We start from the raw sequence: 17593 nt of genomic DNA, 5'->3' as shown, positions 1-17593 counted from the left end.
AGTGAACATGAAGCGGAGCTCATAATGTCTGAGATCCTCGACAGAACGAGAAACTTCCTTGTTGTAAAGCATATCACAACCTGCCAAACTTCTGTAATGCAACACAATTCCAGGTGAAGCCGGGTAGTCAATGAAAAAAATGTAGGACTTGTGGGACTTTTAGGAATGGTGAAAAGTGGATGTTTTTTATTTTGCATTTGTTTGAAAGTCTTTCTGACCCCAAATCTTTTAAAGGTGCCCTAGATTCAAAAATTGAATTTATCTTGGCATAGTTGAATAACAAGAGTTCAGTACATGGAAATGACATACAGTGAGTCTCAAACTCCATTGTTTCCTCCTTCTTATATAAATCTCATTTGTTAAAAAGACCTCCGAAGAACAGGCGAATCTCAACATAACACCGACTGTTACGTAACAGTCGGGGTGTACGCCCCAATATTTGCATATGCCAGCCCATGTTCCCAACATTATGAAAGGCATTACACAAGTGCAGCCAGTATTAACGTCTGGATCTGTGCACAGCTGAATCATCAGACTAGGTAAGCAAGCAAGAACAATAGCGAAAAATGGCAGATGGAGCAATAATAACTGACATGACCCATGATATCATGATATTTTTAGTGATATTTGTAAATTGTCTTTCTAAAAGTTTCGTTAGCATGTTGCTAATGTACTGTTAAATGTGGTTAAAGTTACCATCGTTTCTTACTGTATTCACAGAGACAAGAGACGTCGCTATTTTCATTATTAAACACTTGCAGTCTGTATAATTCATAAACACAACTTCATTCTTTATAAATCTCTCCAACAGTGTAGCATTAGCCGTTAGCCACGGAGGACAGCCTCAAATTCATTCAGAATAAAACTTTTAACATCCAAATAAATACTTTACTCACATAATTCGAAGCATGCATGACAAACATCTTGTAAAGATCCATTTGAGGGTTATATTAGCTGTGTGAACTTTGTAAATGCGCTGTAATATTGTCGACAGCTCGTGTGGCAGGAAGCAGGTGTAAATCGAGTGTAAATCAGTGCATTGTTAATTATGCCCCAAAATAGGCAGTTAAAAAAAAAAAAAAATTAAAAAAATCTATGGGGTATTTTGAGCTGAAACTTCAGACACATTCAGGAGACACCTTAGACTTGTATTACATCTTGTGAAAGAACGTTCTTGGGCACCTTTAACATTATTGAGTGTGTACATGTGTGTATACTATATACGTATATTACGCAATCTAGAGTAAGAGCACAAATAAAACCTTTTGAAAACTTGAAACGATCTGAACCCAGAGGTTTCCTGCTTAAACCTCACTATTTGAGTTTGACTATCAGAAATAGCAGTTTGTCTTGTTTATGAGGTCTGTAAATGCATCGTTCTAGATCAATCCTGACGCCTGTGACGTACGAGCACTGCGTCTGAACCTGATCATGCTTTTCCCCTGTTTTCCCATCATTCCCTGTGAATAAAAGTGTCATTAGGTTAAATTAAGGCAAGACACCACAGGTGAATAGAGTAAAAATGATCTACTTCCCCAGTTGATTGATTACATTACAAATTGCACACATTTTCTGAAATGGTGTTTAAATATGCAAATGAGGCATTATCTAATTAAATATGCACTAATTTGCATGCGTTTCCAGAACAGAGATCTGAACAATGGGATAAAGTCAGTTTCATAATTATTTGATTTTGTTGACTTTTTACAGAGTGATTTCTGGATTTCTTTTTTTAGGACTCCATAAATCAGAAAATACTGTTAACAGACAGAAAACAAACAATAAAATGTATAAACTAGGCAAATGATATATGAACAAACCTTTAGAATAAAGAATAAAACTGTGTAGAGCGTCTCACTGCCTTTAAAGATATGTATTGGAATTGAGATTTAAACACTTAAATGTGGATTTTTGGATGTTTTCTTTCTGCTAGTCTGAATGAAGACAAGTTATGGAAGCAAAATAGGCCCAAATCTCAAACTGACCAATGCATGAAAATGCCTTTGACTGAAGCGTCTTGTCTTGAACATTAGTTTTGTATTGTAAGTATTGAACCCAGAACATTCCTTTAATGTTACATACACACACACACACACACACACACTGTTTGGCAGGATTCATGTGTGTGTGTGTGAGTCTGGGATCGGATCCATGTTTGTAACTCATCCTACAGCAGCAGGAACCATTGTGCTCGACTGCTGGTGCCGAGGGAACTCTGAGCCTGCGACACCTGTTACCGACAGCCGGGCCGGCCGCGCGAACGGAGCGGCCAGAGCCTGTGCCGGTCACTGTGCCAGCGCTGCGGCGGGGGGGATCAGGGGTCATCCTCTCCCTGCGTCAGGGTTAAACACTCGTTTTTCTGACAGGCTGGAGAGAACAGCAGAAACAAGCTGTGAATGAGTCTGGAGAGAGCGAGCGACGCTGAGCCGCCATGCTTCGCTCGACGGGCCGCCGCTTTCCAGGTTATGAGCATGTGCGTCTCTGGCGCGCCACCAAACCCCAGCGCCGCTCGCTGGCACACGCGCCGCTCCGTTCGAGAGATTCAGAGCTGAGCGACTGCCGAAGACGTCCGCCAGATCTGTCAGGAGTAGATACTTATCATTCAGTTATGTGTTCATTAGATGCATTCGACGAATCGTTCAGCCAAAAATCTAAATACTCTCATCATTTACTCAGTCCAAACCTCCTCGCAGCTCTTTCACTTCATAAGGACCGCCATCATCAAGCCGAAGAAAGCTCTTAAAAGCAGTTGTCCATGTGACTCGTGCTCTCTATTACATGCTCTGTGTGAGAAACGGACACAAATGCAAGTTATTATCTGATAAATTCACTCGGCACATTTAGACACATGATGATCGTACAGCACATTTGTAAGTTATAAATTCATCCTATATATTATCTAAGTGGATTTTATTGATTTTATTGTAAAAGAATTCATGCATGTGGTCCTTTTTTATTGTTTTGACTTTTTTAAACAATAACAAGTTTTTTTATTGTTTTTTTTGTTTGTTTTTTTTTTATCCACAACTGGATCATCCGGTAAAGCGACAGACTTCCCTCTGATGACATATGCAGGACTTCTCCAATCTTTTAGTGTGTTTAAACCCCGCCCCTTCCTTATAATCCACTGTAAGCTTGCATTCAAGCTCCGCCTCCATTTTTTAGAGTGAAGCCCACATCTCGACATCCAATCACCCGGCAGATAAAACCAAGTCTCCGCCCTACATTTGTTTGTTTTTTGATAATCTATTATTACTGAACTGCTTTAACAGTGCTTTTATGGTGTTTTTGGCTTAGCTGTGTGTGTGTGTGTGTGTAAATCTCTCGGACGGAGCTGCTGAGGACTCTTTCTGTCCTGATGCGTCACAGACGGCAGGTTATTACAATGCTACTGTATATAAAAAATTAAAATCTAACTATATTATCATGTATAGTTAGTAAAATGAAGACTTGTAAAAGGAAACCCTTCCCATGAGGACTGCACGATAATCGAAATAAAACCGAAATCGTGATATGGCTTAGCTGTGATTTAATGAAATAAATACCTGCGCTGCGTCACTGTGTTTGTCACTAATTCATTAGTCATTTTGACGAATCCACTCAAATCAGGCAGACGCCCTCGTCCACAAAAACATCAGGAAACTGCTTTTGTGAGCTCAGTTATTGGCTGTTGAGACCATCGAAATTAAAGAGACATTTAGCAGCTCCTGAATATGTAAATGTGGGCGGGCCTATGTTAATGAGTTCCTGGTTGCGCTGTCAATCATGATGATTTTTGCAGTAAATGTCCTATAGATGTGTAATGGAGAGGAAGTTTCACTGTATTGAACTTTTATTTCAAAGAGACTCTTCAGATTGTGTGCAGATCGTCTCTCAAACCCCCGAAACAGCCTCTATGACCGTCCAAACATCATTTTTCATCTGGGCGTTTGGCGTGTCAGTGTTTGTGTGTGTAATGTATCAGTGTGTGATTTCTGACAGAGGAAGTGCTGTGAGTGTGAGTGTGTGTTGTGCGTTATGTCAGCATCGATCGGCTCTCAGACAGCTCATTCTGCTCCGCTGACAGACAGTGATGGAGGGCGGCACTGACTCCAGACCAGCGCGTCCACGACACACTGACACACTGTCCCGCGCTCACAGAGTCCATCGATCCGATCCGGATGGACGGCCGGAGACAAAGACGCACACGTACACGACATACTGCAGCTTCAGAGCCGTTTCTACACCCCTAAACTGAGCAAATCTAGAATGAACTCAAGCACAGCTCAAAACTTCACAACTGACTGAATCTAATTCCCTTCATATCTTCTTTGGATGCTGTGCTGTTGCGTCTGAAGTCTTTTGAAGAGCTCATAAAGCGCTGGACACAGGCGTGTTTTTAAGTCGGCTTCCCCTTCCTTCTCCTGTGTTTGTGTGTGAGAAACTGAATTCAGCCACAGCAGAATGTTATAGAGTTCAGATCTACATCAGGCTGTCATTTTAGAATTATTTATTATATAGTATTATGGTACTTAATATTTTGAATCAGCTTTATTTCCGGTTTTATATTTATTTCAGTTTTAGTTTCAGTAATTTCTCTGTAGAGTAAGTACTTTTTTCAATATTTCTAAAATTTGTATTTATTTATTTATTTATTTTTAAATCAGCTCTATTTCAGTTAACAAAAAGATTTGTAATAGTTTTGGTTCATAACAGGACTGCTGTCTGTTTTTCAAGTCTTGCGAAATCATGTGATAATCGTCTGATTTATGAACAATCATTCTAACGATTAAATGATTCATTGAAAAGATTCACTTCAGCAGAATGATTCCTTAGCATTACACGAAACTTAAAGTCTCTTATGCTCTTCCATGTCGATTTAATGAATCCTTAATTAATAAAAGTATAAATTTCTTTCATAAATTCATACTGACCCCAGAATTTTGAACAGTAGTGTATTTTTTTATCACAGAATTTAATAATCTTTGTTAATGTCAATCAATAAAAATATAATTGTTCATTGTATGTTCATGTTAGCTCACAGTGAATTAACTACTGCTAACAGATACAACTTTTAACTTTATAAATGGAAAATTAACAAAATTGTCATTAGTATAATTAATTCATTCTGTAGAAGTATTATTAGTCATGTTAAAGGATTAGTTCACTTTCACATAAAATTTTCCTGATAATTTACTCTCCTCCATGTCATCCAAGATGTTCATGTCTTTCTTTCTTCAGTGGAAAAGAAATGAAGGTTTTTGAGGAAAACATTCCAGGATTTTTCTCCATATAGTGGACTTCACTGGGGTTCAACGGGTTGAAGGTCCAAATGTCAGTTTCAGTGCAGCTTCAAAGAGCTCTACATGATCCCAGACGAGGAATAAGAGTCTTATCTAGAGAAACCATCAGACATTTACTAAAAAAAATGTAAATGTATATGATTTATAAACACAAATTAACGGCTTGCACGTGCTTCCACTTTCCGTATTCCTCAGAAAGCTTACACTGTATGTCCTACGTCTTCCCTATTCGACATTTTTTTCCGTAGTTGAATAGGGAAGGCGTAGGACATGCAGCCTTTGAAGCTGCACTGAAACTGTACTTTTGACCTTCAACCCGTTGAACCCCAGTGAAGTCCATTATAAGGAGAATAATCCTGGAATGTTTTCATCAAAAACCTTCATTTCTTTTCCACTGAAGAAAGAAAGACATGAACATCTAGGATGACATGGAGGAGAGTAAATTATCAGGAAAAGTTTATTTAAAAGTGGACTAATCCTTTAAGTAATGTAGTTAATGTTATTGAATTAGAACTTATTGTAAAGCATTAATGATTTATTCACAAATTTGCTGTTTCTCTCATGAATCATGTAATATTGACTAAAATTGAAATCGGGATTCATAAAATATCACATGACTTCAGAAGACCTGGACTAAAGCACTCGAGTCATATGGGTCTTAAGGGTCTTTTAATGGTGCTTTTATGTCCTTTTTAACCTTAAAAAGCTTCAGTTTGCATTCAACCTGATGCCAGAATGATGATTTTTGGGTGAACTGTTGCTTTAATACGGCAGTCTGAACTGTTGATATGTGCATGTGTAATTTGAGTCCCTGTGCTGTTCAGAACGAACGAGAGCGAAGCGTGAACGTTCAGCAGAGGAGCGCGTCACACTTTCTGAGTCCTTCAGAGAGGAAAGTTCATTAAACACCTCTGGGACGAGTCTCCTTAGTTTAGCGGTGACATCTGGGTGTGCAACGGTTAAAACGTTCGCACCTGTTTCTGAACGCTCTGCCACACACACACTCGACAGACGGCAGAGAGCGAGAAAGAGAGAGAGGAGTTATTCTGCGGCCCTTCACCTGCTTTGATGAAATAAGGCAATTACTGCGAGACAAGCGCGAGAAGTGCAGGGGACGGCAGTCAGGCGTTTACTTAAACTGGAGTTTCTACTTCAAAGGGCCGGAGGAGCCGCAACGGAGCGAGAGCGGAGGAGAGCTCGCCACCTCATCAGAAACACATCTGATATTCCTCTCACCCTAATCCTCACACAGCGGCCGCCATTAGCCTGAACACACACACACTGACACACACACACAAATTCAACAGACAGAGCTTTTTAGTACAAGCGACAGCTGAGCGATGAATCTCGCTGTAAGTCAAGGTGAAATACCGTAGCTTTCCATCCAAAGTTGAGAATTTAACTTGTGTGTGAAATTGGAATGTTGCAAAAAACATCTGCAAATAAAGCAGCGTTTTCATCCCATGTGTTCAAGAGAACAAAATCGTCACTTCCTGGGAAATTGGCACAAAATATCTGCAATGAAAACATAAGTTTCTTCAGTCGGGCTCTTTCTCCTCCATCATAAATGAGTTTGTCTCAGAGCGTCAGACGAAACACGATAAACGCTGTCATGTGATCTTGCGTTCGGATGCTGGTGTTTGGGAACACAATCGTGTGAAACGCTTCTGGAGGAATTAAACCAAATCATTCTGATGACAGACTTTGACTCAGGCGCTTCAGAACCACCAAACCAACATTTGAGATGCTGCGATGTGATTGGTCTACTGGTTAGTCCAGTTATCCAATCACAACCTCTGCTGAGCCAAAGTCTCATGAGGTTTTGAGGGATTTATTTGGTAAATGTGTTTCCCTCGTAGTTTATGAGCATGTCTTTTTATCGGATAAAAAAATGACCATCCTCAATTGAGCACATACTTTTTTACATAATCTGTATTCCAGCGACAGCTCTATGGAAAAATGAGCACATCTTTCAAGCTCCAAAAACACAAAATAACACCATAGAAGTATGATAACTGGTCTAAACGAATGCTTCATGTGAGGAACAGACTCAGATTTTACTCGTTATTCACTGAAAATCTTCTCCTTCCCTGCAGCTCTCAAATCTCATTCTTCATTGCTCATATTCAGAGATTTATGAAAAATGAAATCCAGTGGGGTTTTGTCAAACCTGGCATACATTTTCTTCGTCTGAACACACAAATGAGATTTCAGAGGTTCTGTTTTTGTGACTAATCAAATGTAAGTTAATGAGTAAAAAAAAGTGATTTTGACTTTCAGACGTTCAAATGTTCTTTCAATGAAGCTGAAGATGCTCAAATCATGCTGGAGATTCATTCATCTGTTCATCTCTGAGTTATATCCTGTAATATCCTAAAGAAAAAAATAATAATAACTTATAAACTGAAAAAAAAAAAGTATGATCTCAGAGTTTTGGACCCTGCTGTATGTGTGTGTGTGTGTGTGTGTGTGTGTGTGTGTGTGTGTGTGTGTGTGTGTGTGTGTGTGTGTGTGTGTGTGTGTGTGTGTGTGTGTGTGTGTGTGTGTGTGTGTGTGTGTGTGTGTGTGTGTGTGTGTGTGTGTGTGTGTGTGTGTGTGTGTGTGTGTGTGTGTGTGTGATATATAGCATGCTATATACACTCTTTGATCAGAATACAGCAGTGATATAAACACTAGTCTCTGTTTGTTTTGTAAGTGGACTAAAATCAATATTCCAAACTTCTCAAGTTTTCAAAGGCGTCCAGGAGCGACACGCTTCAGATGTCTGCTTACTTCACAACTACAAACCCTTCATGAGAAGATCTGTGTGAATAAACCACGCTTTCAAAGCGTTCACCAGAACGATTCAAAGTGCTGCATGTGTTTCGTTATCTGACATGTTCTTCAGAGGTGGATGGAGAGCGAGATGAGCAGGAGTGAGTGTGTGTTCACGTGTTCATTGTGTGATTATACAGATGAACAGAGATCTGCGTTTACTGCAGTCACTGTCAGTGTTGAGCTCAGCTTTAGTCTGTGATTCTGTGAGACGCGTCATTGTCACAAGAAACAATACATGTCTTTATTATATTTGTAAAACTTTACATTTTGTCTGCTAACATTCAAAGGTTTTGAAGTCGGTACGTTTTTTTTTAATGTTTCTGAAAGAGTCTCTTCTGCTCATCAAGCTGCATTTATTTGATCAAAAATACAGTAAAACAGTGAAATATTATTCCAGTGTAAATCAGCTGGTTTCTATGTGAATATATAGTAAAGTGTAATTTATTCCTGTGATCAAAGCTGAATTTTCAGCATCATTACTCCAGTCTTCAGTGTCACATGATACTTCAGAAATCATTCTGATATGATAATAAGAGATACATCATGCAGATGCGCTGGGACACATCTTCAGTGATGTATCCTGGGGTCATTGGGTGTTTTGGGTCTTACAACTGTAACACTTGGCCTAGTATTTTAAGCTAAACTGTCACAAGATTTATATGAGGGAGGGACCATCAGCAAAAGATCCATGAAAATCAAAAATACTCAGTAAGGCAACCGGTAGATGCAAAAGTATATATAATTTGTAAAAGAGAAAAACAATGAACACATTCAATCATCAATATCAGGTTATGAAATCACCCGTAAGCAAGTAACCACTGGAGTCAGATCATTTAACCACTGGGAAGGATCATGTGTAAATAAACACCCTTCCCAAGTGACATGGTAACTTATCTGGATAGTTCGCAATGTTGAAGTCCTTGCAGCTGAAGTCCAGGGAGTAAAAATCTTGAAGTGATGTGAGTTGAACCAGTCAGGTATAATCCAACAAGTGCCCAAGCATACCAGCATACATTTCCCCTTGCGCCTCATGAAATCACAAGGAAGTTGAAGGCAACAATTCCTGAGGTAAAGGGGCCTTTTTGGTGAATAATCCACCTTTGTATTGTTCATAAAGACTAAAGAGTCCTTATTGACTGAGCAGAAAATCCCCAAAGATTCCCAGTCAGGACTCATAAGAGTGGGTTGCAGACACCATCCACCATGCTGTAGCACCAAACCAATCTTACTTCTTCTACCTCTACGTTGCTGATATACTACAGCAATCAGGGCCACACTGCCCCTAGTGTCAGGTAGTGGATCTACATTTACCAGGGCACCTAATGTGACAATTCAAGATTGTTACACAACATTAGACACCCTCACCCAGGCGACCCGGCCTCCAGCCTGTGTCCCAGCCTCAATTGTCCACGGATCTGCCCTCTTAATCCAAAGATACCTAGTTGCTTTCTCTGTGGCTTCGGTTGCAGATCTGTCTCTTTTATTATGCCTAGCATTGTGAACAATTTACAGAGTGATTACACCGCAAATCCTCTGCGGCCGACCTCCAGAGGCTCACAATGAGTTTGCCAACCCTGTCTCCTTCACTCTTCCACTAGCTCCTGGTACTTGGCGTTCCCAGGAAACGGTAATCTCCAGCAAGATCAATTGCTTGGTAAAATCTGAGACAATGATCATGTCTGGACAAAGCTGTGTGGATATTATTCTGGTTGGGATCTTCAGTCGTTTGCCCAGATCCACCTCCAGTTGCCAGTCAGTGGCAGTAGTGAGGAGGTCAGACTTTGCTCTCGGTTGTGGATGGACCTTCTCTCCTGTCCTGAGAAACTTGATGGTCCTTTCCCTTGATGGAATTGATGGCTGTGGCTATGCTCTCAGCAACTGCCTTAAGGATCTGGTCATGGCACCAGCGATAGCGGCCATCTCCAAGGGCTTTTGGTTAACGAGGTGTTCTAGGGATCCCCTACCTGAACAAAGGGGACAAGATGGTGTCTCACTTTTGCTCCAGACGTGGAAGTTCGCTGGATTTGGTAGGACGTCATAGACCGTTTGGACTAAGAGTCTAATTCAATGGAAGTCTGCTTTCCAGATGTCAGCCCAGGTGATATTATGTTGCTGAACACTTTCCCATCTAGTCCAAGCTCCTTGTTGCCCCATTTCCACCATCCTGCTAGCTCTTACTTCCTCCATGCCTGCCCGCACTTCCTCTTGAACCAGATGTTGACACTCTTTGCCTTGAGCATTGTCGACTTTCATTACCGAGAAATAGCCCATGCCTGCAGGCCCTGTGCTATGGGCCCCACCAGCGCCTTGTGACTCCTCCAGCCACCTCCAGTGATTTCTCTGCACTCCATCTCCTGCCTGTCCGCACCTTTATGCCAGCTGTTGCCACCTTTGGACCACCTCTGTTGCCAGCTGTTGCCACCTCTGGACTTTCCGCACTGCCATGCTTTCCATGTTCTTGACACCATGAACTCTTCAGCAAGGCTGCTTATCAGAAGTTGCAGGACGATGCTGGTGCCATACAAAGCAGCACTGCTCAAACTGCGAGGTAAACCAAGCCATCTTTGCCAGTAGCTGCTGATCTTTCTCTCCAGGGCCTCAACAGTTGTTATGGGCACTTCATTCACCAGCAGGGACCACAAGATCCGGGGCGGATTGAATGCAGGTAAATCCAGGCCTTAAACTTCCCAGGAAAACCTGATTTATACACTTTGCTAAGCCATGACTCAAGCTCATCAAGGGACCTCTGCACTCTACCTCTGCCGACTTCACAATCATATTCATGATGAGAGCAAAGAGAATGACTGAGATGGTGCAACCAGTAATTATGCCTTTCTGTAGCCAATGCTAGTATGAAATACCTGACCCAGTGGTGGCTCTTTGCCTGAACTTGTTGTATTAGTCCAGGATAAGGTCTGTGATTCTACTGGGAACATGATGTCACTGGATGGAAGGCAAGCACAATGAGATTGTGAGGTATGGATCTGTACGCATTAGCAAGGTCCAACTACATCACAGAGAGATCTCCTCTCCCTTCACGAGCCGCCCTGATGAGTTGTGTGATGACTCCTGCGTGTTCCAAACAGCCAGGCACTCTTGGAATGAACAGAGGTTACATATAGTTGTTCTTCAAAAGGAACTTGCGACAGGACCTTGCTTTCGACGCTTAGCAGTGAGATGACTGTCTGATCTTCTTTTAATTCTCTTTCTTAGGAATCCATACACCTTCTCCAAATCTCCACTGCTTAGCAACTCTTCCTCTACGCCAATTTACCTTCAGACTCTTCCACAGGTGGCGTGGGAGTTGCGGGCAGCACTTGTACACAAGCTGATCTGGCTTTTTCACCACCTCCTGAACCTTCATCCGGCTGGGCTCCCTCATGATAAACTCAACTGTCGAAGGTTGTGGTCTTATGAGAGCTCTGTGTGGTTCCTATTCCTCGTCCCTATCAGGATCACTAAAGGTGTTGCACAGAAAAGAGCTCACCTCCTCAGTTGAGCACATGAGGCTGTGCTTGTGGCAACATGCTTCCTCGCTCTTTCCTTTCCCCGCCTCCGATGCCACTCTGCCCTGCGCAGGGACATGAGCGTCTTTCTTAAAGGTGCTCTATGTACGATTTTTACCGTACTAAAGCATAAAAATACCATAATATGTTTGCAGATATTTATTAAACATGTTGAGTTCACATACTCATTTCTCTGAAAACCATTGCTACAGCCAGTTATTTTACTTTGAAATTTGGGTCCCGTGTCGGGATTTCTTTTTTTGTTTCAGTCTGTGCGAGACTGCACGTTGCCAATTTACCCAATAGTATTTTGCCACCCTGGGTTGCCAGTTGGCGGAAAACACATGCAGCGAATTGCAGCCATGGAAGCCAGCGAACAATCTGGGTCAGAGATCGCAGATTGTACCGACCTAAAAAGACACAGCATCCATCTAAAAATAGCTGTGAATGGAAGCATTTTAAAACATGATATCAACTCATCATAAATCAACTAATTATCTTACAGAAGTCTCCTCGCCTTCCAATGTCAATTGAGCTCGCTCCTTGCGTCTTCAAATTGGCTGAGGAGGGGGCGGGGCAAACAATATTTTGAATTTGAACTGCAGTACCCATTTCAACCACTAGCAGTCATTCTTACATACAGTACCTTTAAGATGTTGTGAAGCTCAGCAAGTAGCTGCTTATCTTCTTCTCTAGCCACCTTGTACTGTTGTTTAAGACTTTGAAGCTCTTGACGCAGTTGATGTATCTTTGTGGCTCTACGGTTCCTAGTGTAGGAGGGCTTTCTGATTTGCTGCTCAAAAACATTCATGATTATTATCAATGCTGAAAACAGTTGTGCTGCTTCAGATTTCTGTCATACATTTTATTCTTCAGGATTCTTTTGATGAATAAAAAGTTCAAAAGTTCAGCATTTATTTGAAATAGAATCTTTTGTCACATTATAAATGTCTTTACTGTCACTTGATGAATAAAAAATGTTTTGTTGATCTTTTTGTAGCCATTTTATCATCCAGCAGGTGAAAAACATGCAACTGATGATGTGATGAAGTAACTCTTGAATGTGAGCAGCAGTAATACTGACGCTTAATCAGTAATAATAGTTTTACTGCTGCTGTAACCGGTGTAAATGCTCAGCTCTACTTCACAGCGACTAGAATGGATGGAGATAGAAACCTAAACCTCTGTGCCTCAGATAAAGCTGAGCAGATTGAATCCGATATTCTCCTAAAGCCTCTGGGAAACAGCTCTGTTCACACACACACACACACACACACACACACACACACACACACACACACACACACACACACACACACACACACAAGCATACACACACACACACACACACACACACACACACACACACACACACACACACACATGCATACACACACACACACACACACACACACACACACTCAGGTCTCTCCAGAAAGAGCTTTTTCCATGAGTGATTTCGAGGTGGAGTGCTTCTTCAAACCCTTACATGAGGAGAGAGAGAGAGAGAGAGAGAGAGAGAGAGAGAGAGGAAGCCTATAGAGTGGAAAGAGTGTAATAAGAAATGTTCCCGTGTCAGGATGGACTGAGAGGAAACTCAAGCATGGCTAAAAAGAGCGTTCGCAGCCAGTCAGTGAATTCTGTTCCCTATTTGTCTCTGCCACTCGCTGAGCTCTCTTCATTAATAATGCATGAACTGAGCCCATGTATTAGTGGCCAGCCTAGCAGAGAGAGAGAGAGTCTGTGAGGTGTGTGTGTGTGTGTGTGTGTCTTATTTATTGAGGAGGTTTTGGGAGCTGCATCAGGTGTGGCGTTCGCTATGCATCACGGAGGAAAAGCCCACTCAGGGTCCCTAGAAACACAAGGTAATTGAGTTCATTGATCAAATTCAGAACGACGCGCAGGAGAGAGAGAGACAGACAGGAAGAGAGGGAGTCAGGCTTCCTGTTACACTGAGGAAGAAGCGTTTGGCTTTATAAAATACTGAAATCACCTCACAGTGAAGAATTACTATTATCAAACTGATAGATTCCGATTGGATGAGCCGTTCGGCTTCTGTATTAATGCACCAAGTTACTTGGAAACAACTAAAGTTATTCTAATGCTTGTAGGAAGAACTCTTTATTCATTTAATTTTATTAATAATATAATGAAATGTAACTGTTTATTCAACATTGTTTTTATTATTGTACTGTTGTGTTGCTTTGTATAAAAAAAAAAAAAAAAAGCAATGGGAGCTGCTGTAAAATCACTGTTACATACAGTTACATACTATAGTGATTTAATTTAGAACATTAAAAAAATCTGAATTTGTTTGCAGTTCTAATGTCAGTAACTAGTGGGGACATTTCTTTGCCTTTACACTAGCGTTCAAAAGTTTAGAGAAAGAATCTTACTGATCTCAAACTGCTTTTTTGTAGTTTCTGTAACTGCCTCACTGTTGGTTGTTTATTAGTTTCTGAGTTTAACAGCATTGTGTACTGAAGGCGCTTCACCAGAAGCACAGATATCTGCTCCGTTACAGTTACTGAATAAACTACATGCTTGATACGAGTTTCTTCCAGTGGAGAATCAGAGCTGTTTTAAACGACTGAAGTCTAGAGCAGAACGACAGATGCGTTACTGCTGTAAGAGGCTGATTAAATCATGACAGACTGACAGTCGTTTTACTTCAGCTACTGTTCCTGCGGCCCTCGAAATCACTTCATTCACCAACAGCAGCTGTAAACACTTGTGTAAAAGAGAAGAAAGCAGTGTGTGTGTGTGTGTGTGTGTGAGAGAGAGAGAGAGAGATTGAGGTGTATATAGACAGAGAAGATGAAACAGACGGGTAAACAGAGTCTGAACACAGAGAGAAAGTCAAAGAACAGACTGACAGTGATACGCCTGTGATCTCTGAACTGAAACACACTAACACACAGGCCTTCATCCTAATGACGGACAAACCTCGTGTGTTTAATTGCTGTCAATATGCCGTCGACCGCACTGAAGTTCACTGCAAAATATGGAAACTCAAAATCGAGTAGAAATGCACGTGACCTGTTAAATTGGATGGAAACAAAGATGTTATTATAACATACTGATGAAAACTTCTATATTTATTTTACAGAGACACAATAACTCACAGAACTCTGAATGCATTATTTGCAGTTCCCATTTAAAATCATATTTTGTAACTTTCTAAATCTAGTTCTCAAATCCAGTCTGATGTATAATCGGTTCTGCCAGAAGAAAAAAAGTCCATCTGAAACAAACCAATAAATACTCAGTAATGGACTAGTTTGTAATCTGTGTTTATTTGGGCTGGAGGACTAAAGCTGCTTTACTCGCCGCTGGATAACAATCACAATCAAGCATTTCTCGGTTCCCACAAAAACATCATTTATTGTCCCTGAGCCATTTTAACATTGCCAATATTAGTAACGTGTTGACAAAGAGTCACGTAATGACGGTCCTTATCTTCTGCTCTGTGAGAATCTGCCTCATATGAGCGCAGTGGAGATGAGTTTAGTTTCACAGTAAGTAAACAGATAATGAGAAACTAACCAGCAGCATCACATCACCTGTCTCAGAATGAACTTCCTTTAAAAAATGCAGTCATTGGTGCTTGTGATGATCATGTGATGAGTGTGTGTCAGTGTTAAATGTGTGTGTGTGTTCTCAGCTGAGGTAATAATGGAGCTGCTCTCAGGTGAGACGAATAAATGTGCTAATGCTGTTTACAGTTTCATTCTCATTCCACATGAACGTGAGAGAAACTCTGAGCTGCAGGGAACAAACCTACAGAAACAGATTGTACAGGTGTAATGAACAACAACACACGCCCTGATCCGCAGCAGGAGAAGTGTGTGTGTGTGTGTGTCTGTCTGTCAGGGGTTAGTGGTTCTTTGATTCTGTCTGGAGACCGACTTCACCTCGTAGAGTGAATCTCATTTATCTCCTAAACACACACACATGCGCACACACACACACACACACACACACACACACACACTGCTGGCCGTTCAGCTGTACCTGCTCTCTCAGGCACCTCATTGAGTCCTCATCAATCACACACACACAAAAACACACACTGTCAGACACTTCAACCCAGTTGTGTGAACAGGAGCAGCATGAAAATCAGAAAGTGAATGAAAAAAGTTATTTTTGTGAATAACAGAAGGTTGAGTCTGAGCTGAATAGTTCACTCATTTCCTCACACTCATGTCATTCCAGACATCAACTGAAGGACTTTCTTTCTTCTGTGAACACAAAAACAGATGTTTAGCAGCATGTTCACGCTGTGCTTTTCTCTGTCACCCCTCTTTTCGATCACAGATCTGAACTTAAATCGTTTTAATTCATGAATGCTTTGGAGTACAGACTTAAGTTTGGTCTCTTTTTAAAGAAAACAGCAGATTATTGCAGAACTAAAAGGGTTTTAAAAAATGAGTTTACTGTAATGCAAATGTACTATAGTAAGCATTTTTTACTATAGTAAGTATTCTATTTTTCTTTTATTTCTATTCTGTCTATCTTTTGTTTTATCTTTTGTTCTATGTCAATGTAATATGTATTTCGCTGAGGCTGGTGATGTACAAACACAGAGTGAGTGTCCAAGGCACGCCTCTCAGGGCACTTTTGTGGAGTGGGTGCTGGTGAATAATGGATCGCCGTTCACCATCTGCCCAACGGAGGACATCACCAGCCCCACTCCGGACCCAGAGCCCAGCCAGCCATCGCCCCGCTGCATGGACATGACCCCAGAGCTCACTGCAGACAGAAAACTCAAGCATGCCGCGATGGATATGCCCAACAAGAGGACTGAGCCCACCATCGCCCCGGAGCCCGAGTCCCACAAATTGTCTGACCAGGTGCGTGAGCCGCCAACACCGTGCATGGGACTGCACGTGAAGTACGAGGTCATGGAGGAAAGTCCCGCTCACACTCCTGCCGTCGAGGGTGAGCTGCAGCTGGCCTCTGCAAAATGCCTTTATGAAATAGAAGAGGATATCTTCCTGAATCTCCCACCCCCACTGGTCCCACCCAGCTCTAAGTCTCCTGTGTCTCCAGAGATCCCACCCAGCCTCCCTCTCCCACCTCCTCTTCCAAAGCCAGCCAGTCCATCGGCCCTGCCTCCGCTAGTTCCCTTTAGCTCCTTGGCTCCTCCTTTGTCTACACCACTGCTGTGTGGATACATCTTCCCATCACTGGCTCCACCTAGTGAAGAGGATCCCCTTCACCTATCACTCCACCTCGGCTCATCAACCTGTCGGTTCCATCTTGGCTCCTCCCTCGGCTCCACATGGAACCATCATCCTTATGGCTCCACCAGGCTCCTCCGTCCCTCCGGTGCCACCTTGGTCAGACATCGCTCTGCCTGTGCCATGGATTTATGGGCCTTCTGCTACACGTCATCCCTCCACTCCTTTGGCTCTGTTGGGCTCCTCCTTTCCTCCAGCTCCACCTTGGTCCTCAATCCCACCGGCTCCGCCACAGTCCTCTGGCACCCTGGCTCTACCTCGGACGCTCATCGCTGCGGCTTCACCTTGGTCTCCAAAGACATTGGAGTGATGGTGGTCCCATCAGCTCTCCGTCTTCGCCTGGAGAAAACACTCCCATGTGTATCTGTGTAAGCGTTCGGTGAAGAGCGTCATTGATGTCTATTTAAAACATGTTTTTGAAGCATTGATCATTGTAGCCAATCACAGATGTATATGTTGATCGTGTGAACACAGTGGCCAATCAGAGGTGTTTAAGAATCCGCTCAACAGCACTCAAAATGCTATTGGGAAATGCCGGTATCATAACATTTTTTTAAATTTTAGTACAGACTTTGCTCTGAAGTCGATACTTTCAACAACCCTAGGCTGAGATCTGGGTCCCAGCCTGGTTACTCCAGCTCCTGGCTACTCCCACCGTCATCTCTGCTCTGGTCTCTCCCTCTGTCATTTCTCCTGGTTTCCTGCATTTCGCCTGTTCTGTATCCTTCTCCAGAGTCCCCGCCCT

The 17593-nt window shown here is 42.0% G+C and overlaps 2 pseudogenes; both read right to left on the bottom strand.

Annotated features, from left to right (window-relative positions):
- Window positions 1-9653: 9653 nt before the first annotated feature.
- LOC137011394 (uncharacterized) lies at window positions 9654-10836 on the bottom strand (annotated as a pseudogene).
- A 2-nt stretch (window positions 10837-10838) lies between these two features.
- Window positions 10839-12416, bottom strand: LOC137011391 (uncharacterized; annotated as a pseudogene).
- Window positions 12417-17593: the final 5177 nt, after the last annotated feature.

Source organism: Chanodichthys erythropterus, chromosome 21 (genome assembly GCF_024489055.1).
Source record: "Chanodichthys erythropterus isolate Z2021 chromosome 21, ASM2448905v1, whole genome shotgun sequence".
Taxonomy (NCBI): domain Eukaryota; kingdom Metazoa; phylum Chordata; class Actinopteri; order Cypriniformes; family Xenocyprididae; genus Chanodichthys; species Chanodichthys erythropterus.
Note: the sequence above shows the minus strand (reverse complement) of the source record. Positions and strands in the feature narration are given on the sequence as shown.